The 26,988-nt window shown below is 42.6% G+C and overlaps 1 pseudogene; it reads left to right on the top strand.

The window, feature by feature from the left end:
• The first annotated feature begins 77 nt into the window (after positions 1–77).
• LOC113220387 lies at positions 78–26,988 on the top strand (annotated as a pseudogene).

Genomic DNA, 26,988 nt, shown 5'->3' with positions numbered 1-26,988 from the left:
TATTAAGGTGATACTTGAAAAAAATAACCAGAAGTGTGGCATTTCTACTACGGTGTAATAGCAAAGTAAAATTGGAAATGGCTGACGAACGGCTATCATTGAGTCAAGTAAGTGAACTGAAAAACATGCCAGGAAAAGAAAACACTGCTGTGACAGAAAGAGTTGAAGGTATGGATTCTAAATTGATCCTCCGGCACAAGGAGGCACTTCAAGTGTAGAGGTTAGATATAAATCGAAAGGGATCTGGAGCCTTGGTCCTCTGGAAGGAAAAGGAAGCCTGAGAGCATTTGCGGGTCTCTCCACAGAGCAATAACACAGAAGCTACCAGTGAACGTTTCTTTTCTTTTGAGACAGAGTCTCACTCTGTCACCCAGGCTTGAGCGCAGTGGTGCTATCTTGGCTCACTGCAACCTTCCCCTCCTGGGTTCAAGTGATTCTCTTGCCTCAGCCTCCCAAGTACCTGGGATTACAGGTGTGTGCCACCATATCCAGCTAATTTTTGTATTTTTAGTAGAGATGGGGATTCACCATGTTAGCCAGGCTGGTCTCGAACTCCTGACCTCAGGTGATCTGTCTGCCTTGGCCTCTCAAAGTGCTGGGATTACAGGCGCGGGTCACCACACCCGGCCAGTGAATATTTTCAACAGCTTGTTTTCTTCTACTAAGCACAACACCTTGCTAAATAAAGGTGGATCCTAGTAAGCATTGCCTAAATGAATATTCTAGTGTGATTATTTTCACTAGAATTATACTTGCATTGCAAATGTGGGTGCATCTATTGATTTGGCCTGTAGGCCTTCACGTTGTTTTTATAAAGGTAAATGAACTAAGGGGATGACTCTACGTGTCTCAAGACCTCAACCAACTACTCTTTTTTTTTTTTTCTTTCTTCCTTTCCTCCTCTGTCTCTCTCTCAGCATCAGGAAATTTGATCACTGAGCCTATAGCAAAGGCAGCCAATCAATAGCTCAGAGTGGAAAAAGCCCATCTGGGAAAACTCATATAACTGACCCAGCAGAAGGGAAGTAATCAGAGTACTCCTCATGTCGTGTCCCTACTGGCCAAAAATACACACATTTGGGAATACGTATAAGCAAAATAACCTGGTAGATTACTATAGAAGAATTAAGACAAGGATCAGGAAAGGGAAGGATTTGATGGAAGTCAAGAACCTTTGATTACTCATCTCCTGCAAGGACAATCTGAGAGAAAACACAGTGACATCATTAACCATCAATCATTTTTTTTTTTGGTTCCAGGCCACTTCAATAAAGCAAATAATGCTAAAGCAAGCCATATGAATTTTTTGTTTCCTTGTGCATATAAAAGTTATGTTTACACTATACTGTAGTCTATTACATCTAAAAATGGTGCATATCTTAACTTAAAAATACTTCGTTGCTAAAAAATTCTGACAATCATCTGAGCTTTCAGCAAGTCACAGTCTTTTTGCTGGTGGAAGATCTTGCCTCAGTGTTTCTGGCTGCTGACTGATCAGGTTGGTGGTTGCTAAAGGTTGGGAGGCCTGTGGTGATTTCTTAAAATAAAACAACAGTAAAGTTTGCCACATTAATGGATTCTTTCTTTCATGAACGATTTCCTTGTAGCACGCATTCCTGTTTGATAGCATTTTACTACCATAGAACTTCTTTCAAAACTGGAGTCAATCCTCTCAAACCCTTCCACTGCCTTATCAACCAAATTTATATAACATTTTAAATCTTTTGTTGTCAGATCAACAATATTCACAGCATATTCAGCAGGAATAGATTCCATCTCAAGAAACCACTTTCCATACTCAACCATAAGAAAGCAAGTCCTCATCTATTCAAGTTTTATCGTGAGATTGCAGGAACGCAGTCACATCTTCTGGCTCTACTTCTCGTTCTCATTCTAGTTCTTTTGCTATTTCCACCTAACATGTGGCTATTTCCTCCACTAAAGTCTTGAGCCCCTCAAAGGCAACCATGAGAGTTGCAATCAATTTCTTCCAAACTCCTGTTCATGTTGATATTTTGACCTCCTCCCATGAATCATAAGTGTGTTTAGTAGCATCTAGAATGCTGAATCCTCTCCAGAAAAAATTTTACTTAGCCCAGATCCAGCAGAAGAATCACTATCTATGGCAGCTCTAGCCTTATAAAATGTGTTTCTTAAATAATAAGACTTGAACATCAGAATTACTCCCGAATGGATGTTGTGCTAGCAGGAATGAAAACAATATTAACCTCCTTGTACATCTCCATTAGAGCTCTTGGGTGACCAGGTGTATTGTCAATGAATATTTTGAAAGGAATATTTTTTTCTGAGGAGTCAGTCTCAACAGTGGGCTTAAAATATTTAGTAAATCCTGCTGTAAACAGGTGTGTTGTCATCTAAGCTTTGTTGTTCCATAAATAGAGTATAAGCAGAGTAGATTTAGCATAATTCTTAAAAAACCTCAGGATTTTGAAATTATAAATAAGCATTGGCTTAAATTTAAAGTCACCAGCTGTATTAGCCCCTAACAAGAGAGTCAACCTGTCCTTTGAAGCTTTGAAGCCAGGCATCGACTCCTTTCTAGCTAAGAAAGTCCTATATGTCATCTTTTCCCAATACAAACAAGGCTGTTTCATCTACTTTGAAATTCTGTTGTTTAGCGTAGCCACCTTTATCATTTGTCTTAGTTAGGTCTTCTAGATGATTTGCTGCAGCTTCTCCATCAGCATTGCTGTTTCACCTTCCACTTTCATGTCATAGTTCTTGAAGAAAATTAACAGTGCTACTCCAGTGAACACATGAATGATATGAAAGCGAAACGGTCCCATTGGGTGGTCCATTTATGGAAAAGAAAAAGTTTCTTTCCATAAACTTCATGGACAAACCTCTGCTGTCTTCAAATTTTTTTTTTCTGTAGCTTCCTCACCTCTCTCAGCTTTAATAAGATTGGAGAGAGTTAGGGCCTTCCTCTGGATTAAGCTTTGGCTTAAGGGAATGCTGTGGCCGGTTTGACCTTCTATCCAGACCACCCAAACTTTCCTCACATCAGCAATGGGACCGTTTCGCTTTCATATCATTCATGTGTTCACTGGAGTAGCACTGTTAATTTTCTTCAAGAACTTCTCTTTTGCATTCACAACTTGGCTAATTGTTTAGTGCAAAAGCCTAACTTTCAGCCTATTTCGGCTTTCTACATGCCTTCCTCCCTAATATTAATTATTTATAACTTTTGATTTAAAGTGAGCGTCAAGTGACTCTGCCTTTCTTTCACTCGAATACCTAAAGGATGCTGTAGAATAATTAATTGGTCTAATTTCAATATTGTTGTTTTTCAGGAAATAGGAAGGTCCAAGGAGAGGGAAAGAGATGGAGGAATGGCTGGTTGGTGGAGTAGTCAGAACACATACATTTACGAATTAAGTTCATCATCTTATGTGGGCACAGTTCAAGACAATTCCAATGGTAACATCAAAGATCACTGATCACAGATCATCATAACAGATATAATAATAATGAAACGGTTTGAAATACGGTGAAGATTACCAAACTGCGACACAAAGATTGCAGTGAGCACATGTTGCTGAGAAAATCGCACCAATAGACTTGTTCAATCAGGGTTGCACAGGCCTTCAATTTGTAAAAAACACAATTGCTTCAAAGGGCAGTAAAGCAAAGTGCCATAAAACAAAGCATGCCTGTAATTCACCTCTCTTTCTCCTCTTTCCTGGCCCCATCCTCCCCAGAAATATCACGACTGACTTTTTAAATCCTCTCAGCAAACTATCCCAGCATCAACCTCACCTCCTTTTTTATGCCTTCAGGGATGTAGCCAAAGCTAAGGAATATGTCCTGTTCCGTGGAGAGCGGACGATCAATAGGTGGTTCCCAGATAATGGAGTGACTGGAGTGAGGGTGAGCCCCCCGTTCTCCAGCAGCTGTCAGAACTGACTACCAAAGTGCTGAACTGAAGACAGCTCAAGATAGTACAAAGAGTAATTTGGACAGTGGAGTGACCATTGTTCTCAGAAAGAGGACAAAGCTGGGGAAAATGGAACACATTAAAAAACATTTAGAAACACAGACAATTCAACTCTTTTTTGGGGAAGCATGGGGAGAGACAGGAGGTATTTTTCTAGGTCGTCTGATGTGGAGGAGCAGAGCTGTCCATAAGTGTATGTGTGCATTTTTCTAGAGCGAGTGAATAGCTGTCATCAGACTCTCAAAATTCTCCCAGAACCTTCCTTCCCTCTCTATCCCAAAGAACCATTAAGAGACTGCCCAGGAAACTGTGTCGAATGTAAAACATCACACAGTGGAAGAATTCCAAAGTTGGACACCCAGGAAGTCTGCCCTCTGCCTTTAAACACAAGCACGTGGGGATCTTTGGCTCTGTGGCTTCATTTAGCTCATGTATTGGCTCCCATTGAATGTCTCATAGGCAAGTACTCTTTCTTGGTCAGTCCTCTGTAGGTACAGTTTGAAAAATGCACTCCAGCCAAGGATCTGCCTCAACTAAAACGCTCTCTTCCCACCGCACATAAACACCTCAATCCCCTGAAGAAGGAGGCTTAAGAGTTTCCAAGTTTGTGACTGGTTATTACCACAATGGACAATTCACTGAGAACTGAAAAGTTTAAACTTTCAAAATTTGAATAACTTTCGTTGTGGCTATTCAAATAAGGAAATGTTAACGTTTTTTTCTCACCATTTATTCACTGACTCATTGAGCAAGAGTTTATTGATCCAGGCCCTGGGGATGTTCCATGAATGACACCATTCCTCCCCTCAGGAAGCTAATTGTCCCAGACTCTGTCTACCTTCAGTTACTCACAGTGACAATTTTCAAGCTTGCTATAGTATCTAAACTAAGAATCCACCAGATGACTGTCTATGGCAGTCGCCCTGCTCTTTGAAAGTGACTTTAAAACTTACTGGCCAATTCTATCACAAGGATTCTGATAAGGACCACCTGGGACTGTCAGGAGGCTTAAGTGAGAAGAGATAGGTGAAAGGTCTTTGTAAGCTCCAAAGCACTTTATAAATGTAGTGTATTGTGACAATGACCTCCTTCTACCCAGTTCTTACAACTTACAGATTTTTCTTTTTTTCTTTTTTCTTTCTTTTTTTTTTTTTTTGGTGGTGGTATATGGAAGAAAAGAAAATATCAGTAAGGTTATGAAGATAGACTTTAAAATTTTAAGGGCATTGCAAAACCTGTACTACTCCTTTTGCCACTGCTACCACCAGCAAGAAAAGGAAGTATTTTCATATGGGGAGCAGGATACAGAATAAGAGGACAATTTAAAGCAGATAGCCCAGGAATATAGATATGGGTGCACAGAGGTGCTGGAAAGCCTGGAACCTGAACAAACACTCCCCTAAATTTTAAAAGAAGAAGAAAATAGATTTTGCAAACAGACCTCAAAACCAACATTAACCTTGGGCAAGAATTGAGAACTGATTATAATAACAGCTGCTAATATATATGAAGGCTTGTCATGTGCCAGATACCATGCTAAGCATTTTTCATGTATTAATTCACTTCCATTTGGTAAGAACTCAATGATAAGAAATTAGTTAATATACGTATAATTAGAACAGTGCCTGGCACGTAGTAAGTACTCAACACTCTAGCAGGATTATCAGCTCCATTTTATAAGTGTGGAAACCGAAGACAAAGAGACGAGTCTGTGTGTTTATATTTACACAACGAATTTCAGTGATAGACCCAAGCTGCCTGATCTTAAAGTCTAGAGGAAAAACATCTTCAAGGACTTTTCTGTATTTAAATTTTTATTATTCTTTGAATGACTAATTCAATTCAACACACAGTACCTACTTTAAGTAAAAGAGTCCAAGTTCCAGGAGAACTTGGAGTTTTTAAGTACCTGCTTTGAGTAAAAGATTCCAAGTTCTAGGAGAAAAGGGAACTGGGTTATGTCACTGCTGTATCTCCAGTCAATTAATTGCAGGCATTTGGAAGAATAACAATTACATCATGATACTGCAGAAGCTCACGAGCCAGTGGAAAGATACCTGCTTAAAAACCTAATATCTGTCTGGTTGATATACGGACTCCAATAGAAGAATGTGCTGGGGAATGAGAAACTGCAGATCAGGGAGAAACCTCTTGAGCTGGGTGTCCTTCGCTGTGAGTCAATGTTAGAAAGCTTTGAAGCATAACCAGGCAGGAAGGGGACTGATGCCCTCTTGGCATAATAAGGCCAGTGCTATTAGTCTGTTATAAATAGGTTAAGGTTATGTTAATAAAATGAATATTAATTTCTCCTGATTACCAGATGGGAGTCTTTAGAAGGAAATTAATCCCAGGGGTCATAAACTGTCTTTGAGTTTTTATACTTTGGGAGAAAGCCAACCCAGCCTGGAGTTAAAGCCCTACTGTGTGTTCCACCCCACCCCCAAAAAATCCTCTAGGCCAGATCTCACCCCTTAATGGTACCAGGGAGTGAGGTGCCCGGAACAGGAATACAGCGCCCTACCCGATCTGCCACTACCACTTCCATCACATGCCACACTTGACCAAAGAGAGCTTTGGAAAAATCACATAAAACCCTTCAAAAACAACTCCTTAAACCCTCCATTAATGTCCAAGGGAGTGACCAGCTAGAGTGATTGTGTTGAGGCAGCAACATAATAGTCATTCAGAACTACCTTTTCCCAAAGCTGTTTATAGATTGCAATGGCCACTGACAGTTCTAACCTTTGAAACATATGTGGAAGGTTTTAGGCAGGGCTGCAAAGAAAGTTCCTAAAAGGGAGGAGAAGGCATTATCAGCTGTCATGCACCTTTTTGCCTTTCAGTCTTCCACCATCTTCCTTCATGAAATCCAGAGATGGTGGCTGGAGGCATGGCAGCCCTTTCACAGCCACAAGGAAAATGTCAGGAGACTCATAGAGCGCTCATCTTAAAATCCCCGAGTTACCAAATCAGTATCACAAACTGAATACCTAAAGATTTCTTCTTATATCATAAAAAAGAATTCCTATTGTATTTAAGCCATTGTTATTTGGGTTTTCATTCCTAAAACTGGACTCAAAACTCAAAGCAGTCATAGATTACTAAAGAGCAATGAGGTACAGTACAAAGAGCTAGGAGGTCGGACTCATGCTGGAGTCCTAGTTCTTTAGGAACTGTGTGACCTGAATCAATGACCCTCCTCTGTAAAGGGGAGTGTCTTACTGTGGGTGCTCCCAAAAGCCAAGTCTGAACAAGGACTTGGGTGGCAGCAGGTGATTTATTTGAAAGGTGATCCTAGGAAGCCAGAGAAAGGTAGTGGACAAGGAAGGAGGGAAGATCAATAAAGAGTGTGCTATTGAGCTGGGTCTCACAGTGGGCAATTCTGATTCAAACCCCTGAGGACCTTCAAAGAAAATTCCGTAGAATCTTCCTACTGAAAATGTGGGCCATGGGCCAGCCTCAGCATTAGCTGGCAGCGTGTTAGAAAAGCAGAATCTAGTCCCCGTCCCAGACTTCCCGTACAATAATTTGCACCAGGAGATCCTGTGCACATTCAAGTTTGAGATGTCCTGGTATAGAATGCACCTCAATGCTAGGCCTTGGAAAGACAGAAGCCTCTTGCCACTCATTAGTAGAGGAAGCATTTGCTCTCTTGCATTTCCTGGCTGAACAGACTTCCACAGCTTAGGACAAAACCCTAAAGAAGGAAAGCTGGGAGACTCAGTAAGCACTTGAGGTAGGAACCCTTCATGAGGGGAAAACTGATCACCCAGGCTGAGGGGATGAGGTGTGGAGCACCAGCAGCATCCACAACTGCGGGTAGTTATAATACCTAGTTCATATGGACATTGGAGACATGAAACGAGCTACTGTATATAACAGGAGAGATGCCCAATAGTCTATTGCTGTTATAATCATAGCTACAACAACCAACCTCATTTGAAAAGACATCTTATGACTTACATGATAAAAGCCAACCTAGTTCCTGTATCTCCAACTCCCTGAGATAAGGAGAAGCACACTCCTTGAACTCAAGAAACTTCCAACCTTGATAGGGAGATAAGGCTTGGGGACATGAAGCAATGCAAGACTGGCGTCATACATTATGTAATAACACACTCACATCAGTATTAGCAAGAGTCCTTTTGTGTGCTTATTATATACTAGGCACTCTTCTAAGAGGGGTGTGTGTGTGTGTGTGTGTGTTTTAATTCATTTGATCCTTATAAGAACCCAATAAAGTCGGTTCTATTACTAGCACCATTTCACTGATGAGGAAACTGAGGCACCAACAGGTGAAGTGACCTGCCCAGAGGCTATACATTTAATCTCCACACACCACTAAAACTAGTATAGCTCCACATTGCCTGCCATCCCTCCTGCAGTGAGCCTCTCACTGTGATTTTAGACATGTTCTCTTTTTCCATGCTTAAGTCTCCTTCAAGGTAAGCAAGTCGCCTAACGCTGTCATCATTGTATAGATGGTGTGGGAACTGGAATTCAGTGAGATTACATTTCAGAGCAGAGCAATAGCCAGGGCTCCATTAAAGGCTTCAGAGGAACCAAAACCAGCTGAGCTCCTATTCACCCGGAGGTCAGGGAGGTGGGGTGGACAATGCCTAGACCTGGAATCAGGAATGCTGAGTCCTAAGCCAAGTGTGGCCACTAACTCAAGCCATTTAGCCATTTGAGTGTCACTGTTCTCATCTACAACCCAAAGTGGGTAGGATTAGCTCATACACTAGTGTTCCCTTTAAGCTCTAAATTCCAACGGTTGGATGACTTGCTTGAGCCCTCTATTCATCTCTCAGTCCTCCTGGGAAAATACCTATAATGCAAAATCTGAAAATAAGGAGAGTTTTTCCAGTCTTATTTGCTGTAATATTCTTTCACTAAAGATTTAAATATTGATCCTTTAAGAAGCTGCAAAGTCAAAAACCCACATAGTGATATCTATAAATAGTCTATGGATGTCACCTCCCATCTAATGTCAAGGTGTACTGTACTTTCAAGACTATTTTCTAATTTTGCAAAGCATTTGCACTTGGACTAACCTGGCCTTCCACTTTGTACTCTATATGTCTAATTCATTTGCTCTCTGTGACCTGATGTAGCCCTCAGCACCCTTGCTCCTTCCACAATTGTACCGTATAACTTCATCATTAATGCCACAACGTGAACTCACCCCAGCAACTTCTTACCATGTGTGCCAGGTTACTTTCTTGCTGCAGTGATGCAGTCTTCCTACCAGTGTGCAGCTTTTTAAATGGATCAAAGATCGGAGCCTATCTTCTGAAAAGTCACCCTCCAGGCTCCAATATTCCAGAAATCCATTGTTTGAAAATACCGGTTGGACAACTTCAACACAAACAGAAAAATGCCATCCTGTAGGCTTCAGGAAAAACATTTATGAAGGTGCCCTATCCAGTCAGTTCTCTCTTTGCCCACCCACAATCCTCCTCCACCCTCAAGAGAAGGTCCTGTGAATTGAGAGGAGGCTCAGGCCCTAAGAAAAAGCCCAGAAAGGGGGTGATGTGAATGGCACATTGTTCTACTCTGCCAGTTGCTCTGACTCAAGGACCACAGGTTATTTTCATAATCTTCCCCTTCCACTCCTCTTTCTATTTTTCTTTTAAAGCAAACAAGGCATCAGCAGGACTCCCAAAGCAATTTAAAAGTCATAAGCATCTGTCACTGTGAAGGATACAGCATCCACTATTTGCAAAGAACTGTAGAGACACAAATAGCACAAACTCAGTTCCTGTCCCTCCAAGTGCCTAAGATAAAGACAGCACAGCCTCTGACCTCAAGGGACTTACAACCTTGATAGAGAGATAAGACTTGGGGACATGAGGCAATACAAGACCAGTGCCACACATTATGTAATAACACACTCACATGAGTATTAGCAAGTGTCCATGGCTGGAATTTCCCCTATTCTCTTCCCCTCTTCAGTGCCTTCAAAGTCTTCTCTTGAGCCAATGTTGTTATTTGTGCCTAGTTGAAAGACTGCTCCCTTCTGCCCCTGGGCAGCAGAGACAAAGACCCTAACTTCTCTGAGCAGCCTGAAAAGCGACAAAGGGGAATTGGCACAGTTGGAGTTGAGAAACTGGCAGAGAGGTGATAAGATAGCGTTTAAAGTCACAGACATTGCTCTCAGCATTTATTGATTGTAATTCAAGAGAGGAAAAAGGAATAAAATTATTCCCACGCTGGCAGTCCTTTGGAATATGTGCCAAACAGTGTCTAGGGAAAAACTGGCATGTTCTTGAAACACATGTTACTCCTCTCCCCTCCCACACCCACAGCAGACATCACTAATCAATGACAGCACTCTTCCCTGCTGAGCACTGTGTGTCCTTAACACTGTTAGCACAGCACTCCAGGCAGCCACAGCAATTGAACAGAGTTGCCACAGGACATGAAGTCTCTTCTGTCCCAGCTAGTGAAAGGGAGTGAAGACACCTGGTGCTGCCCTCTGGGTCAGCCTCACCTTCTCACAAACACAACATGTTCATCCACACCTCCTGGCCATTACAGGTCAAGACACTGTACTTGAATGTTCTCCCTTGTGCTTTACCAAAGCAGAGTCATCCTTTCAGGTCTGGTTCAAATTTCATTTTTCCAAGAAGCCTCTAGGGTGCCCCAACCCAATCTTCCCTCACCCAATCTCTCTTTCCTTCCATTTCCCAGGGCTGCCTTCTGATACCACACAAGGGAGCTCTATCCTGTGCCCTCCAGTTTTGTTTCCTTATTACTCTTTCTTCCTCTACTAGACTTTAAACCTCTAATGTCTTCCAAACTTTTAAAAAACTTTGTTCAAAAAAAAAAAAAAATAACACAGGACATCGGATACAGTAGAATATCTGGTAAATAGTAGTTTTGTTTGTTTTAAATTTCAGTAATGGAATTGTTAACTTTGGGGGTGATTTTTAGTTTTGCTTTCTAGAAGTAGAGGCTGCTGTTTGCTTTGGAGCCCTTCCCCTCTTTATTTGGGGAAGTTCATAGGCCTTTCAGTTCCATCAAAGGAAGATAAGTCCCCACTCATTGTCCCCGGAGGAAACTGTGAGGTCTTTTTATATTTGCATGTATGTGCCAAACATGTAAAGTGAGCTCCCAAGGCAGACTGTACACTTGAAAGCAGAAGAAAAATGGTTTTTCCTAGAGAGAAATGCATACTGGACTGTTAGCTCTCCCCATTCCCTACCTGTCATGGACTGAGTATCTGTATCCTCTCCAGATTCATATGTTGACATTCTAACCCCTGCTTTGATGGTATTACAAAGTTTGTGGGGGTGATTAAGTCACAAGAGTGGAGCCCTTGTGAATAAGATTAGTACCCTTGAAAAAAGCCTCAGAGAGCTCTCTCTCACCCCTTCTACCAAGTGAGGACACAGAGAGACAACAGTTATCTGTGAAGCAGGATATGGGTGGGCCCTCACTGAATACCGAATCTGCCATCACCTTCATTTTGGACTTCCCAGCCTCCAGAACTGTGAGAAATAAATGTTTATTGTTTAAACCACCCAGTCTATGATATTTTCATTATAGCAGCTCGAACAAACTAAAACATTACCCCCAATGGAGTTAATAAAAGTGAATACCTGGGACTCTGGAGAATGTGCTGAGGACTACTATGCTGGGTCAAGGAGCTCGCCCTTAGTTAGACTTCTAGAGGGGAGGGAGAAGATTGTGTCTGGGCTTGGAGCAAATGTGCAAGGAGTGGTTCTTTCTTGAGATATGGGGCCAGGGCAGGGGTGGCAATGAGCAGAAGAACTTGTGGCTGAGCCAGACAGTCTGGCTTTCAGCAGTGGCATCATGACAACCCTGATGGCAGGGGATAGCAGGCCTGCAGCCAGATTGACCATACTTCCTGACCACAGTAACCAGGCTGATGTCCTGGGACAGAGTAGCAAGCCTAGGAGTCCCCAAGAACATCCTGGGAGAAGAACAGCCACAGGAAAATGGACTTCTCCATTCAATGAGGGGTCAGAGATACATGGGGTCAGAATCATGTTAATTGACTGTTAAGATACAGAGAGAGAAAGCTGCTGCAAGTGATCTCTTTCAAGTAGGTGACATAGATCTGGGGTCCTACCTATTTGGACCCTATCTCTTCCTACCTCTCCCACTTTCCTAAAGGGCTCAAGTTGAAAATCATAAGTTCTAATCTAAATTCCTTGTTTTATGCCTAAAAGAACCAGAGCCCAGAGACATAGAGAAGATCATTCAAGAGCACATGCCAAGCTAAAGACAATACCAGGGACAGAACCTCATCTTCTGACTCCTGGTCCAGTTCTCCCTCCAGCACAGCAAATAGCCTTTGGATTCCACTTGGGAGCAAGTCTTCCCTGAATGCCCACCATGTGCTCAGTCCTGTGCTGCGCTGAGTGAAACACACAGATGTGTAGGACTTAGTGCCTGTTCCCCAACCCACACCCAAGAATCTTACAGTCAGGTTGGGGAAATAAGGCAAGTGAACCCTGACTTCCTCATGCTGTGGGTGGTACTAGAAATCAATCTTCCTGCTTTAGATTTGTACCATTGCTAGGTCCGAATATCTGTGATCCTCCCTCACACCCAAAACTCATCTGTCAAAACCTAATCATCAATGTGATGGTATTAGGAGGTGGGGCTGTTAGGAGGTGATTAGATCTGATAATGGAATTAGTGCCCTTATAAAAGAGGCCCCAGAGAGCTGCCTTTCTCCTTCTACCATGTGAAGGCACAGCAAAAAGGTACCATCTAAGAACCAAAAAGCCACCCTCACCAGACACCAAATCTGCTGGCACCTTTATCTTGAACTTTCCAGTCTCCAGAAATGTAAGAAATAAACTTCTATTTATAAGCCATCTAGTCTAAGGTATTTTGTCATAGCAGCCAAGCTAAGAAAACCCATCTATACTCATGAGAGTCATGCAGTTGGGGTACTATTACCATTGGCCTAGCTCAAGAGATTTCTAGCAACCTTTCCCGCTCTCCGCAAGTAGGGTTGCCAGGTAGAATGCATGCACTATTGCATGGGGCCTACTTATACAAAAAAATGCATTATTTATTCCAAATTCAAATTTAACTGGGAATGCTATATTTTTTATTCTAAATCTGGCAGGTCTACCCCCAAGTCTGGATGTTGAGGAAATTGTGCAACCACTGGCCTTATCTTGAGTTTACCCTAGTTTACCTAGGGTAAAAGACACAGAAGAAGTACATAGGTAATTAGTGGGGACTGAGCAAAACCTTGGAGCGTGGATGGATATCACTCTGGTCAGGCAATGATGGGCCAAGGTGCCAACTGTTGATGAAAGAAAAGCATCACCAGACACCTACTGCAAGCTCTGCTAACAGAAACCTGGGCTCCTTTCAAGTGCCATGATCAGCTTCAATGTTATGCTTGAACAACACTTCTCTTGCTGGTCTTTTGTCAGCTCCATTCTCCCAGCTTTACCTATACAGCAGACCCATCCCCTCCTTAGTAACTTCCCAGGCTTGGTTCTAGCTCTTGAGGCCACCTTGTGCTTCCCTCCTTCTCCCTCTCTGCACTCCCCTTGCCCACATTCTTATTGGCACTGAATAAATGCTTCTTTCTACCGAGGCACTTCGTTCCCTCTACCTCCTCCTCAAACCCTCTTCTCTTATTCCCTTAACATAAACATGATGACCCATCTGACCCAAAGCTCAAGTAGAGGAAAAATCAGTTCCCACCTCCTGAGAAGCAGGAAGAACAGAAGCCTCACACCCTCCGTGGAGGTTAGGGGAAACATCTGTGCCTTAGGCCTAGCAAGGAAAGGGAAGAAACACAAAGCATTTCACTTCTTTATTAGTTTAAGTATAGAATAAGTGGCTACAACAAGACCAAAATTGCAGAGTCTAAAACAAGACCTAAATTTCTCTCTTATACTTAATATCAGGAGGCAGATAGGCAGTCTACAGCAGGTAAGCAACTTGATTCCCTAAAGCCAACCCAGGACTGAAGTCCCTTCTTTTCTTCCATTATCCTACTGGCATGTGCCAGCCTCTATTCTAGCCAGTAATAAAGGGAAGAGGGCAAAAAGGGGAAGGCCAAACACGTTCTTTTAATAAGGAACAATTGTGGACTTCTCCTCACAGGATGTCAAGTCACATTCTTCTATCATCGGCCACATCTAGCTGCAAGAGAGGCTGAGAAATACAGATTCTAGCTGGGCAGCCATGTGCCTTGTGCAAATGGGGAAGAGAAATGTCTTATGAAAAATGAAGAAGGCATGATTATTATTCTCTGCCAAAATTAGAACAGTCTGAAAATTCAAATCTCACTATAATACACCAGCAATACACAACTATACATGATGCAATAGAAAGATGAGTAGTGCAAATGACATACTCTTAATATAAGCGCCCCAAGGAGAGAGGATTTGTTGTGAGGTTTATGATGGGGATAAAATTTCACCTGGGCCCTGGGAAGCCAATAATCACTCAACTTTCATTTCTTTGAAAGGTAATTTTTAACCAGAGCCCCCAATACCACTAAGGACATCTACTTATTACAACAAATTGTTAGAAAAAAAAACACTGGATCCTTGATAAGACTGAAGCATACACTCAAGACATTCATATCTCCAGTTACTTTGCAAACAACATATTAAACCTCAGGCCTCTCTCTCTTTCTGGTTTTACAGGTGTATTGTAAGAAGTTAAGCAACTAAAATATCATAAGGAGATAAGAATTAAGTTTAATTTCCTCTCATAGCCCTCCACTCCTCCTGAACAAAGTCATTTCCTGATGTATTGCAAGACAATGTTAATCATCCCCACCCCATTCAATCTATTTGCTTTCATTACATGTTCCTAATCCAGTTGAGCATGGACAAAACATTGGATTTACTTCCAATGAATTTCACCTCTTATTTTAATAACTACTTCCTTCACCTATTTTTCCTGGCTTGTCTTTCATCTTCTCCTCCCTAATCCTTCAGCTTCCTCACGATCTGGGATATAGAGAGCTCAAAGAAACTCTAACAATGCCCTTTCTTCACGTCAGCCAGCTCCCATCTGCACCCCCAGCTTGATCTACGCCCCACTGGTTCTGAGCATTAGTCTGATCTCAGGGTCAAGAGCAAGAACTACAGCAAGATATTTTGCAGGCAAAGGTACTGGGCTACGGCAAGCTCCCTCATCCTCTCTGTAACAACATTTGAAGCAGGTGTAAAAAGTCACACCAAACCCATCTCCCTTCGGAAGCACAAAGTCAAAAGGATAAGAATCAAGGGGCTGGCACAATCCTAGTCATTCTTCTTGTTCACTCCCTCTTGCTACCAGGTCAGGAGGGTCCAGGGAGAAATTAGACTCAGAATTATAGTCTGAGCAACTTGGCTTTCTCTAAAATGAATGCTTCAGAAATGCCCCATAGGCAGATCATTAAAACCTTCTTAAGCATTGTTATGGGAAGGCCCCTGAGAGCCACAAATCTTGCCACAGAGGTACATTATTTATCCAGTCAGCATTTCCATAGTGAGCTGATGGCTGGTGAAGGATTTAAGAAGGTGGTCCTCCCAGTCCCTTCACTTTACAAAGTGCCTGTTACAGGTGTGTAGGCTGACCTTCAGTAGGTTCGTGTCTTTTCTCTGAACCTGTTTACTCGTCTGTAAAACAAAACGATTTGGTCAAATCCTACAAGCCTGAGTTGTAAGGAGATAGTTTTAAGGACCCTGTTCCCTCTATCCATTCCAAAGGGCCTGGATTCCACTCTGGAATGAAATGATGGTTCCACCTTGGGAAAACTGGCCCAAACTCAAATAGACTAATTGGTGACAGAAAGGCCATTTAGCCTGAATATTTAATTAGGCAATGGGAGTAGACATCTCTCAGGTGTCTGCTGAGCTCGGCCCACAACCCACTTTTCTTCCCAACACAGTTCACATGGTTGGGCTTCCAATAACCCTTCTGGTGGTTAGACCAACTGTAGACACCTGACCCATGGACAGCCAATCAGATTGCCTCCCTCAGGAACTGGGGTTGGCCAGTCAATTTCCCCCTGAAACTGAAATCCTAATGTGTTTGTGGGCTGCTCTGGGTCAAGATGGAAAATTCATGCTCACCTTCCATTCATTCTTTCTTGTCTTTGAACTTTAAAATGTGAGATGTTCATTCTCATAGAACCTCAATTGCCTACGTGTATCTGCCCAACAGAACTTACCATTTCTCCTCAAGGTAGGAATGGGCATGAAAATATACCAGTTGTGTAACCCCCATTTCATACCAGAAGAGCTTCCTTGCTGGTTTTCCTGGCTTGGCGGCATGATATGGGAGCTTAGGCACATAGACCAACCTAAAAGGTGAGCTTGAAGATAGCATTAAAGGTAACCACCTGAACTGATGATTCAGAGCTAGAAAGCCCATACCATTTAATTAGCTCCCTTTGCACTGGCCTCAGTGGCATTTGAATAACATGATCTTGGCACTTACTGCAAGTTGTGAGGCTAATGAGACTTACCTCTACAGCATTTATATGGACTTTGGAGGCCAGGGCAGTGCAGTGAGGAACAAAGGGGAGTTGTGGAAGGATTATGTAATAGGGCCTCTGGGTTGTAGGGCTGTCATGGTCAGCCCTATGGACCAAAGAAGAGACTGTTGATCTGCTGATAGAGTGATGATACCCCAGGTTTGTAATAGAATTAGCCGTTCTATTACTGGCCACCACAGCATCCATAGTTAAAATCCACTCTGAATGCTCCTTGAGAATCCTTGGGCACAGAGTGTCGGAAGAGAGGCTGACAAGCCTGTATCTTGTGAGCTACTCTGTCCTCACAACAATGCCCAGACATCTGCGCCACAACCTGTTCTGACTTCCCTTTTTCTGTGCTTCAAGCAGCCTTTTCCGTTCTTTGCACTAAACCAAGTTTGCTATCACTCGCCTGCCTCGATGGTTTCAGGGGGAGAGCTGTTGGTAGATGTGCTCACTCGTGACCTGGTGCTCAAAGCAGTGAACTAGAGAAACAGCCTGGTGGGTGGAGTGGCTAAAAGGAAACCAGGGCTCAGGATAAGGAGGAGCAGCCTGCTGATGAGCTAGGTGCCCTTGGGCAAGTCCCTTAACTTCCCTGACTTTCTCTTAACTCCTCTGTAAAACAAGCAGAGAGGATAAGGTGATCTTCAAGACCCTATGACTACCTGGTATGATTTCCCTTGCTCCCTCCTCCTGCAATGCCTCCTGTATCCTGAACAGTTCCTGTGAAAGTTACTTTTAGGAAAGGTATTTGCCCCTCCAAAGCCTTTTCCAGATGCTGCTTGCCCAAAAAGGAGCGAGCTCTGATTGGGATTCACCCCAGACTTTTTTCTTCTAACACCAGAAATGCTCATTTGAATTGATGACTTGAGGACTGGACGTCTGTGTTGCTCTGGCGATAGACAGTTGAGTTTATTGGAAGTGAACACCAGGCTTTCAATTCACATCAGTGTGGGCCCTCGGATTTGCATGATTGCACATTCAGAGACAGGCACCTGCACTCGGGGCATCCTTGGCTGCCCACACGTTCCACTGAGCCAACCCCAGCTGCTACAAGCTGCCTGTTTAAACAAGGCCTGCTGAGAGTTGAGCAGAGTTGCTGAGGCCAAACAGTGCGTTAGTGGTTGAGGCTGTTCACACGGAAGAGTCCCCACTGTTGACCAAGCCTGTCTGGTAGCTGCTGGGGCAGCTGCAAAGGGTGTGTGACCCAAAGGAACCTCCTCCCTCGTGGGCTGGAGCATCCGCTAAGGCCTGTTCTTCATTCCTACTCAGCATCAGAGCTGAGTCCTATCATGCTCAGCTCCTCCACTAGGGAAACCTCCTTGGACCTCAGTCCAAATTCAGAACCTCCTTCATGAAAATTTCATAGTAGCAGACAATCCATAGTTAATGTCAGGGGTTAAGTCCCAACATTACATTGACTAGCTGTGTAACCCAAGGGCTTTTGGAGCCTGTTTCCTCAAATGTAAATGGGGATAATAATATTGCCTACATGGTTGGGCTGCTGAGGATTAAATTAATTAATACACGTTAAACACTTAGAACAGGGTCTGGGATGTGGAAAATGCTCACTAAATCTTAGTCATTATTTTGTTATTAATTTGGTTGAGAGAAGTCAGATGTGGAAAGCACCTGGAAAAATACAATTTAAGTTCATCGTTGAAAGGCAGTAATCTTATTTAAGTATCAAAATGTTCCTTGTAAGCAAGATGGAATTGTTTAACTGTGACACCAGGTACTATAAATTGCAAAGTAATCTCTCATGAAATTTTAGAGTTTGAAGATTAAAATGCACTGCTTAGAATGCAGTCTGGAGAAAGGGTAGGAGAATGGGAAGAAGGTCTCTTCCTTTAACCAGATCTGGTAGACCACCCTCAAGCTTTCTAGTCTCCCTCCCATGGAATGACTTGCCGTCTTGCTCAGCTCCAAGCAAGAAAACCAAAGAACCGAGAAGTTAAACAATTTTTTTGCTGATCTGCAATTCAAGACCAGGTTCATCTGGATCAAAAATCCTTTGCTGATTCTGCCTCTCCAACCAGTCAAGCACTGTGCCGGGCAGACACTCTGGAGGAAACACAGATATATGACATGGCCCCAAACCCAAGAGTCAGCACTCTAACAAGAGTGTCTAATATTACACAGAAGTTCTGGAATACAGTTGAGAAAACCTCTCAGCAATTGAGAGAGAGAGAGAAAATTAGATGATCAAAGCAAGAGATCCAATATCCAACAAACAGGAATTCTAGCAAAAAAGAGAGAGAATGAAAGAGAGGAAACCATTAAAGAAATTTAATAAAGTTCCTCACACCTGAAGGGCATGAGTTTCCTGGATGAAAAGGATCTGCTAAGGATATAGAACTATAAGTGGCAGGGAATCCATCGTCATGAAATTGTGTATAATCAGAGATAAAGAGAAGATTCTAAAGGCTTCCAGAGAAGGAAAATAAGATACAAAGGATGAGGCCCAGGATGGCACCAGAGTTCTGACCAGCAACACTGGAAACTAGAAGAAAATGGAGCAACATGCCCAAAGTTCTGAGTAAAAACTATTCCCCACCTAGATTTTAATATCAAGACAAAGTCAATTGAATGTGAAAGTTTAAAAAGTCATTTTCCTAAAAACGTGAAGTTTTCAAAACATTTACTTCCCATGTACCCTTTTTCACGAAGTAGTGGATGTGTTCCATCAAAATAAGGGAGTAACCCAGTGGTGTGCTGTAGTTGGCTCATGCCAGCACTCAAGATTATCTCTTTTCAACTCTGAATTTAGTGGCATCACATTGGTTGCTTAAAACCAGCCATGATGGGAATATTGATGCCACAGAAACCAGCAAACACTATGAACTAGGGTTTCCCATCCCCCTCAACCCTCCCTGACCCCCAGGTGGTTGTACATTTACCAGCAGACCACTGGAATAAATCAAGAAAAAGAAAGATAAAGGATCTGCTGTGGTCTGAATGTTTGTGTTTCTTCAAAATTCATATGCTGAAACCCAGTCCCCCACTGTGTTGTTATTAAGAGGTGGAGCCCTCATAAATGGAATTAGTGCTCTTATAAAAGAGGCCTGAGGAAGTTTGTTTGCCTCTTTTGCCCTTCTGCCATGTGAGGAGACATAGAAGGTGCTAACCATGAGGAATGGGCCCCCATTAGACACCAAATCTGCTGGTGCCTTGATCTTGAACTTTCCAGTCTGCAGAACTGTGAGCAATACATTCCTATTGTTTATAAATTACTCAGTCTAAAGTATTTTGTTACAGCAGCCTGAACTAACACAAGACCTTTAGGAGAAAAAGCTCAGTGAATTCCAAAGATAATGATGAAGAGAAATCTCAGTATAGCTGAGGAGAAATCAGATAGAAATAAGGTTCCAGGGCCAGGCATGGTGGCTCATGCCTGTAGTCTCAGCACTTTGGGAGACCGAGGTGCGTGGATTACTTGAAGACAGGAGCTCGAGACCAGCCTGGCCAACATGTTCAAACTCCGTCTCTATTAAAAATACAAAAAAAACAGCTGGGCAAGGCGGCACGCACCTGTAATCTCAGCTACTCAGGAGGCTGAGGCAAGAGAATCACTTGAATCCAGGAAGCGGAGGTTGCAGTGAGCTGAGATTGCGCCACTGCACTCCAGCCTGGGTAACAGAGCAAGACTCTGTCTCAAGAAATAAAAAAATAAAAAATTAAAGAAATAAGGTTCCAGAAAAAAATATCTTTCAAAAAGAAGTTAAGACTGATAAATTATCTGAGAGTTTCAACAATGTTGAGAGATCTTCTAAAACTCTGGTAAAGACTTTAGGGACACACTAGTCACAGATACCAATACCAAGAAAAAAAAGGGCAATTATTAACTACAGGGGAAATACAACATTTCACAAAAAAAGAAGGAATTGTAACTGTAGTACATTATTTGGCTCTGCTATGAATAATGTTGATATAATCACAGTGAAAGGAATATTAACATTGATGTGACTAACACTACAATATAACTTTATCAAAATAATGCAATGAGGGAAATAGGGAGATGTTAAAAGAAATAGAATACTTTCTAAATCTATAGTAGGAAAACAATAAATAAATGTAACATAAAAATATTTGTATTATAAGCATGTTATATAGAACTAAGAAAAGGCTGGGCACAGTGGTTCATGCCTATAATCCTAGTACTTTGGGAGGCTGAGGGAGGCAAATTGCTTGAGCCCACGAGTCTGAGACCAGCCTGGTCAACATGGTAAAATCCAGCCTCTACAAAAAATACAAAAATTAGCTGGAAGTGGCGCCACTGTGGCCCAGCTATCCAGAGAGGCTGAGGCAAGAGGATCACTTGAGCCCTGGAGGCCTAGGCTACAGTGAGCCAAGATCATGTCATTGCACTCCAGCCAGAGTGACAGAGCAAGACCATGTATCCAAAAAAATAAAATAAAATAAATAAGGAGAAATACAGCCAAAGAAACAAATTTTAAAACTGTACATGGTGAACTTGGGGTGGGGCAAGATGGCAGAATAGAGCCTCTACCAAGCATCCCTGCCGTAAGAACACTTTTTTTTTTTTTAGATGGAGTTTCACTCTTGTTGATCAGGCTGGAGTGCAATGGCGTGATCTCAGCTCACCACAACCTCCAACTCCCAGGTTGAAGTGATTCTCCTACCTCAGCCTCCTGAGTAGCCTCCTGAGTAGCTGGATTACAGGCATGTGCACGCCTGGCTAATTTTCGCATTGTTAGTAGAGACAGAGTTTCTCCATGTTGGTCAGGCTGGTCTCGAACTCCTGACCTCAGGTGATCCACCCTCCTCGGCCTCCCAAAGTGCAGGGATTATAGGCATAAGCCATTGCGCCAGCCCAGGATGCCAATTTAATAATTATCTACACACACACACACACACACACACACACACACACACAAAAGCACCTTCATAAGAACCAAAAATCAGGTGAGCACTCACAGTATCTGGTTTTAACTTTGTATTTCTGAAAAAGGCACTGAGGAGGTAGGAAAACAGTCTTGAATCTCCAATACCACCTTTCCCCCATCCCCTGGCAACTGCAGCGCAGTATGGAGAGTGTTTTGGTGCACTGGAGAGAGGAAGATCACAGCATCTGTAAGGCATTGAGCTCAGTGCTGCCCTATTATAACAGAAAGCAAAGTCAGACCAAACTCAGGTGATGCCCAACCACCAACGGAGCATTTAAATCAGCCCTAACCAGAGGGGAATTGCCAATCACAGTGTCTGAATTTGAGTTCCTGCAAGCCTCGCCACTATGGGCTAACATGCTCTGGGGCCCTCAATAAACTTGAAAGGCAGCCTAGGCCACAAGGACTGCAACTCCTAGTTGAATACCAGTGCCGAACTGGGCCCAGAGACGGCGGGCTGAGGGGGCATGCAACCTACTGAAACACCAGCCAGGGTGACTAAGGGCGTGCTGGCATTTCCCCTCCCCTAAATCCAAGCTGCACAACTCACAACTCCAAAAGAGACCACTTCCCTCCACTTGAGGAGAGGAGAGGGAAGAGTCGGGAGGACTTCATCTTGCATCTTGGATACTAGCTCAGCCACAGCAGGATAGGGCACCAGTCACAGTCATGAGTCCCCCTTTTCAGGCCCTAACTCCCAGATGACATTTCTAGATACATCCTGGGCCAGAAGGGAACATGTAGCCTTGAAGGGAAAGACCCAGTACTGGCAACATTCATCACCTGCTAACTGAAGAACTCTTGGGCTCAGAATAACCAGCAGTGATATGCAAGTATCACACCAAGTATCACACACTTGCTGGCTTCAGGTGAGACTCAGCACATTCCCTACCGTGGTGGCTATGAGACGATGCCCCTTCCACTTGAGAAAAGCAAAGGGGACTTTGTCTTTCACCTTAGGTACCAGCTCAATCACAAGGGGTAGAGCACCAAGATGGCTCTTGGGGTCCCTGATTCCAAGACTTGGATCTTGAATGGCATAATTTCTGGACCTGCCCTGGGCCAGAAGGGAGCCCACTGCCCTGAAGAGTGGATCCCAGACCAGGCAGCATTCATCACAAGCTGACTGAAGAGCACTTGGGCCTTAAGGGAACATAGGTGGTAGTCTGGCAGTACTTCCCATGGGCCTGTGTTGGCAGTGGCCATGAGGTGAGGCTCCTCTACCTTTGGAAAGGGAAGGGAAGAGTGGGAAAGACTGTGTCTTGTGGTTTGAGTGCCAGCTCAGCCACAGTACAATAGAATACCAGATAGACTTCTAAGGTTTTTGACTCTAGTCCCTGGCTCCCAGACAGCACCTCTGAACATGCCTGGAGCCTGGGGGAACTCACCACCCTGAAGGGAAGGACATAGGCCTGGCTGGCTTTGCCACCTGCTGATTGTAGAGCCACAGGGCCTTGACCAAATAGAGACTGTAGCCAGGGGGTTGTTACAGCAGGCAATTGGTGAGACCCAGTGCTATGCTGGCTTCAAATTTGACCCAGCGCAGTCATAGTGGTGGTGGCCACAGGTATGCTGTGTCACACCACCTCCACCTCCACCTCCAGGCGGCTCAGGACAGAAAGAGAGAGACTCCATTCATTTAGGTGAAGAGAATGCAACCTACTGAGACACCAGCCAGGGAGACTAAGAGAGTGCTGGCATTTCCCCTTCCCTAAATCCAAGCTGCACAACTCACAACTCCAAAAGAGACCACTTTTGGAAAACAAGAGTCTCTGCCTGGTAATTCAGAGAATTCTTTCAGATCCTTTCCAAGACCATGAAGGCAGTACCTCTAGGAGTCTACGAGAACCACAGTGTTACTGGACTTTGGGTGGCCCCTAAAGCAAATACAGCTTAGATCACAATATCCAAGTTTGTTTGAATATCTGGAAAACCTTCCCAAGGACAGGTACAAACAAGCCCAGACTAAGAAGACTACAATAAATACCTAACTCTTCAATGCTCAGACACCAAAGAACATCTACAAGCATCAACACCATCCATGAAAACATGATCTCACCAAATGAACTAAATGAGGCAGCAGAGACCAATCCTGAAGGAACAGAGATATGTGACCTTTCAGACAGAGAACTCAAAATAGTTGTGTTGAGGAAACTCAAAGAAATTCAACATAACACAGAGAAGGAATTCAGAATTCAATCTGATAAATTTAACAAAAAGATTGAAATAATTAAAAAGAATTAAGCACAAATTCCAGAACTGAAAAATGCAATTGGCATACCGAAGAATGCATCAGCATTTTTTAATAGCAGAATTGGTCAAGCAGAAGGAAGAATTAGTGAGCTTGAAAACAGGTTATTTGAAAATACACAGTCAGATGAGACAAAAATAAAAGAATAAAAATCAATAAAGCACACCTACAGGATCTAGAAAATAGCCTCAAAAGGGCAAAGCTAACAGTTATTGGCTTTAAGGCCAGGTGTAGTGCCTGTAATCCTGCACTTTGGGAGGCTGAGCTCAGGAGTTCAAGTCCAGCCTGAACAACATGGTGAACACTGTCTCCACAAAAGATTCAAATATATATATCTCCAGGCATGGCAGGACATGCCTGCAGTCCCAGTTACTTGAGGGGGCTGAGGCAGGAGGATCACTTGAGTTTAGGAGGTCAAGGCTGCAGTGAGCTGAGATCACACCACTGCACTCCAGCCTGGGTGACAAAACATGACACAGTCTCAAAAAAATAGATAGATAGATAGATAGATAGATAGATAGATAGATAGATAGATAGATAGATAATCAGAGCAGAATGAATAAAATTGTAATAAAGAAAATGATATCAAATATCAATGAAACAAAGAGTTGGTTTTTTGAAAGTTAAAATTGACAAACATTTAGCCGGGCTAATGAATTAAAAAGAGAGAAGATCCAAATAAAATCAGAAATAAAAAAGGAGACATACAACTGATACCACAGAAATTTAAAGGATCGACTATATCCCAATAAATCAGAAAATCTAGAAGAAATGGACAAATTCCTATACATGTACAACTGTATAGGACACATACACCAAGACTGAAACAGAAAGAAATCCAAAACTTGAACAGATGAATAGCAAGTAATGAGACTGAAGCTGTACTAAAAGTCTCCCAGTAAAGAGAAACTTTTGACCACATGGCTTCACTGCTGAATTCTACTAAACATTTAAAGAAGAACTTATACCAATCTACTCAAACTATTCTGAAAAACAGAGGAAGAGGGACTACTTTCAAACCAATTCTATGAAGCCAGTAATACCCTGATACCAAAACCAGACAAAGATACATTAAAAAAAAAAAAAAAAAAAGATCAGAAGATCAGGCCAATATCTCTGATGAATATTGGTGCAAAAATTCTCAACAAAATACTAGCAAACTGAATTCAACAATATATTAAAAAGATCATTCATTTTTACCAAGTGGGATTTATCCCTGGGATGCAAAAATGGTTCAACATCCACAAATCAATCAACAAGATACATCATATCATCAGAATGAAGGACAAAAACCATAAAGTCATTTCAATTGATGCTTAAAAAGCATTTAATAAAGCTCAACTCTCTTCATAATAAAAACCCTCTGAAAACTGGCTATAGAAGGAACATGTCTCATCATAATAAAAGCCATATATGACAGACCACCAGCTAGTATCATACTGAATGGGGAAAAATGGAAAGCCTTTCCTCTAAGCTCTGGAAGATGACAAGGGTGCCACTTTCACCACTATTATTGGACATAATACTGAAAGTCCTAGCTAGAGAAATCAGACAAGAGAAAGAAAGAAAAGGCATCCAAATTGGAAAGGAAGGAATCAAATTATCTTTGTTTCCAAATGATATGGGCTTATGTTTGGAAAAACCTAAAGAATCCACCAAAAAACTGTTAGAACTGATAAATTCAGTAAAGTTGCAGGATATCAGCATAGGAAAATCAGTAACATTTCTATATACCAACAGTGAACAATTTGAAAAAGAAATTAAAACCTAATCAAACAACTCTATAGGAAATAATCTAATAATCTGATTTAAAAGTGGAGAAAAAATTTATTCGACATTTCTCAGGAGAAGACACACAAGCGCGGCGGCGGAGGGACAGTGACCTCACGCGGCTACTGCAGCACTGGGGTGTTAGTCATTGGTCTGACCCAGAACACTTCAGTTCTGCTCTGCAAGGATATATAATAACTGATTGGTGCGTCCATTTAATACAAGAATGTGGAAACTGAACAGCCAGAAGAAACCTTCCCTAACACTGAAACCAATGGTGAATTTGGTAAACGCCCTGCAGAAGATATGGAAGAGGAACAAGTATTTAAAAGATCTGGAAACACTGATGAGATGGTTGAATTACGCATTCTGCTTCAGAGCAAGAATGCTGGGGCAGTGATTGGAAAAGGAAGCAAGAATATTAAGGCTCTCCCTACAGACTACAATGCCAGTGTTTCAATTCCAGACAGCAGTAGCCCCAAGCCTATATTGAGTATCAGTGCTGATATTGAAACAATTGGAGAAATTATAAGGAAAATCATCCATACCTTGGAAGAGGGCCTGCAGTTGCCATCACTCATTGCAACCAGCCAGCTCCCGCTCGAATCTGATGCTGTGGAATGCTTAAATTACCAACACCATAAAGGAAGTGACTTTGCGAGTTGAGGCTGTTGATTCATCAGAGTCTAGCAGCAGGAATCACTGGGGTCACAGATGCTAAAATCAAAGAGCTGAGAAAACACTCAAACAACCATCACACTTTTCCAGGAATGTTGTCCTCATTCCACTGACAGAGTTATTCTTATTGGAGGAAAATCTGATAGGGTTGTAGAGTGCATAAAGATCATCCTTGATCTTATATCTGAGTCTCCCATCAAAGGACATGCACAGCCTTATGATCCCAATTTTTACGATGAAACCTATGATTATGGTGGTTTTACAATGGTGTTTGATGACTGCCGTGGACGCCCAGTGGGATTTCTGATGCAGGGAAGAGGTGGTTTTGATAGAATGCCTCCTGGTCATGGTGGGCGTCGCATGCCTCCATCTAGAAGAAATTATGATGATATGAGCGCTCGTCGAGGACCACCTTCTCCTCCTCCTGGACAAGGTGGCTGGGGTGGTAGCAGAGCTCGGAATCTTCCTCTTCCTCCACCACCTAGACGGGGAGATCTCATGACCTATAACAGAAAAGGGAGACCTGGAGACCGTTACGACAGCATAGTTGATTTCAGTGCTGATGAAACTTGGGACTCTGCAGTAGATCCATGGAGCGCATCAGAATGGCAGATGGCTTATGAACCACAGGGTGGCTCCGGATATGATTATTCCTATGCAGGGGCTGGTGGCTCATATGGTGATCTTGGTGGACTTATTATTACTACACAAGTAACTGTTCCCAAAGATTTGTCTGGATCTATTATTGGCAAAGGTGGTCAGTGGATTAAACAAATCTGTCATGAGTAGGGAGCTTTGATCAAAATTGATGAGCCTTTAGAAGGATTAGAAGATAGAAGGATTTGAAGATCAGATCATTACCATTACAGGAACACAGGACCAGATACAGAATGCACAGTATTTGCTGCTTAACAGTGTGAAGCAGAATTCTGGAAAATTTTTCTAA

The sequence above is a fragment of the Piliocolobus tephrosceles genome, chromosome 11, assembly GCF_002776525.5.
Source record: "Piliocolobus tephrosceles isolate RC106 chromosome 11, ASM277652v3, whole genome shotgun sequence".
Taxonomy (NCBI): Eukaryota; Metazoa; Chordata; class Mammalia; order Primates; family Cercopithecidae; genus Piliocolobus; species Piliocolobus tephrosceles.
The sequence above is the reverse complement of the archived record's forward strand: the minus strand, read 5'-3'. Positions and strand labels throughout refer to the sequence as shown.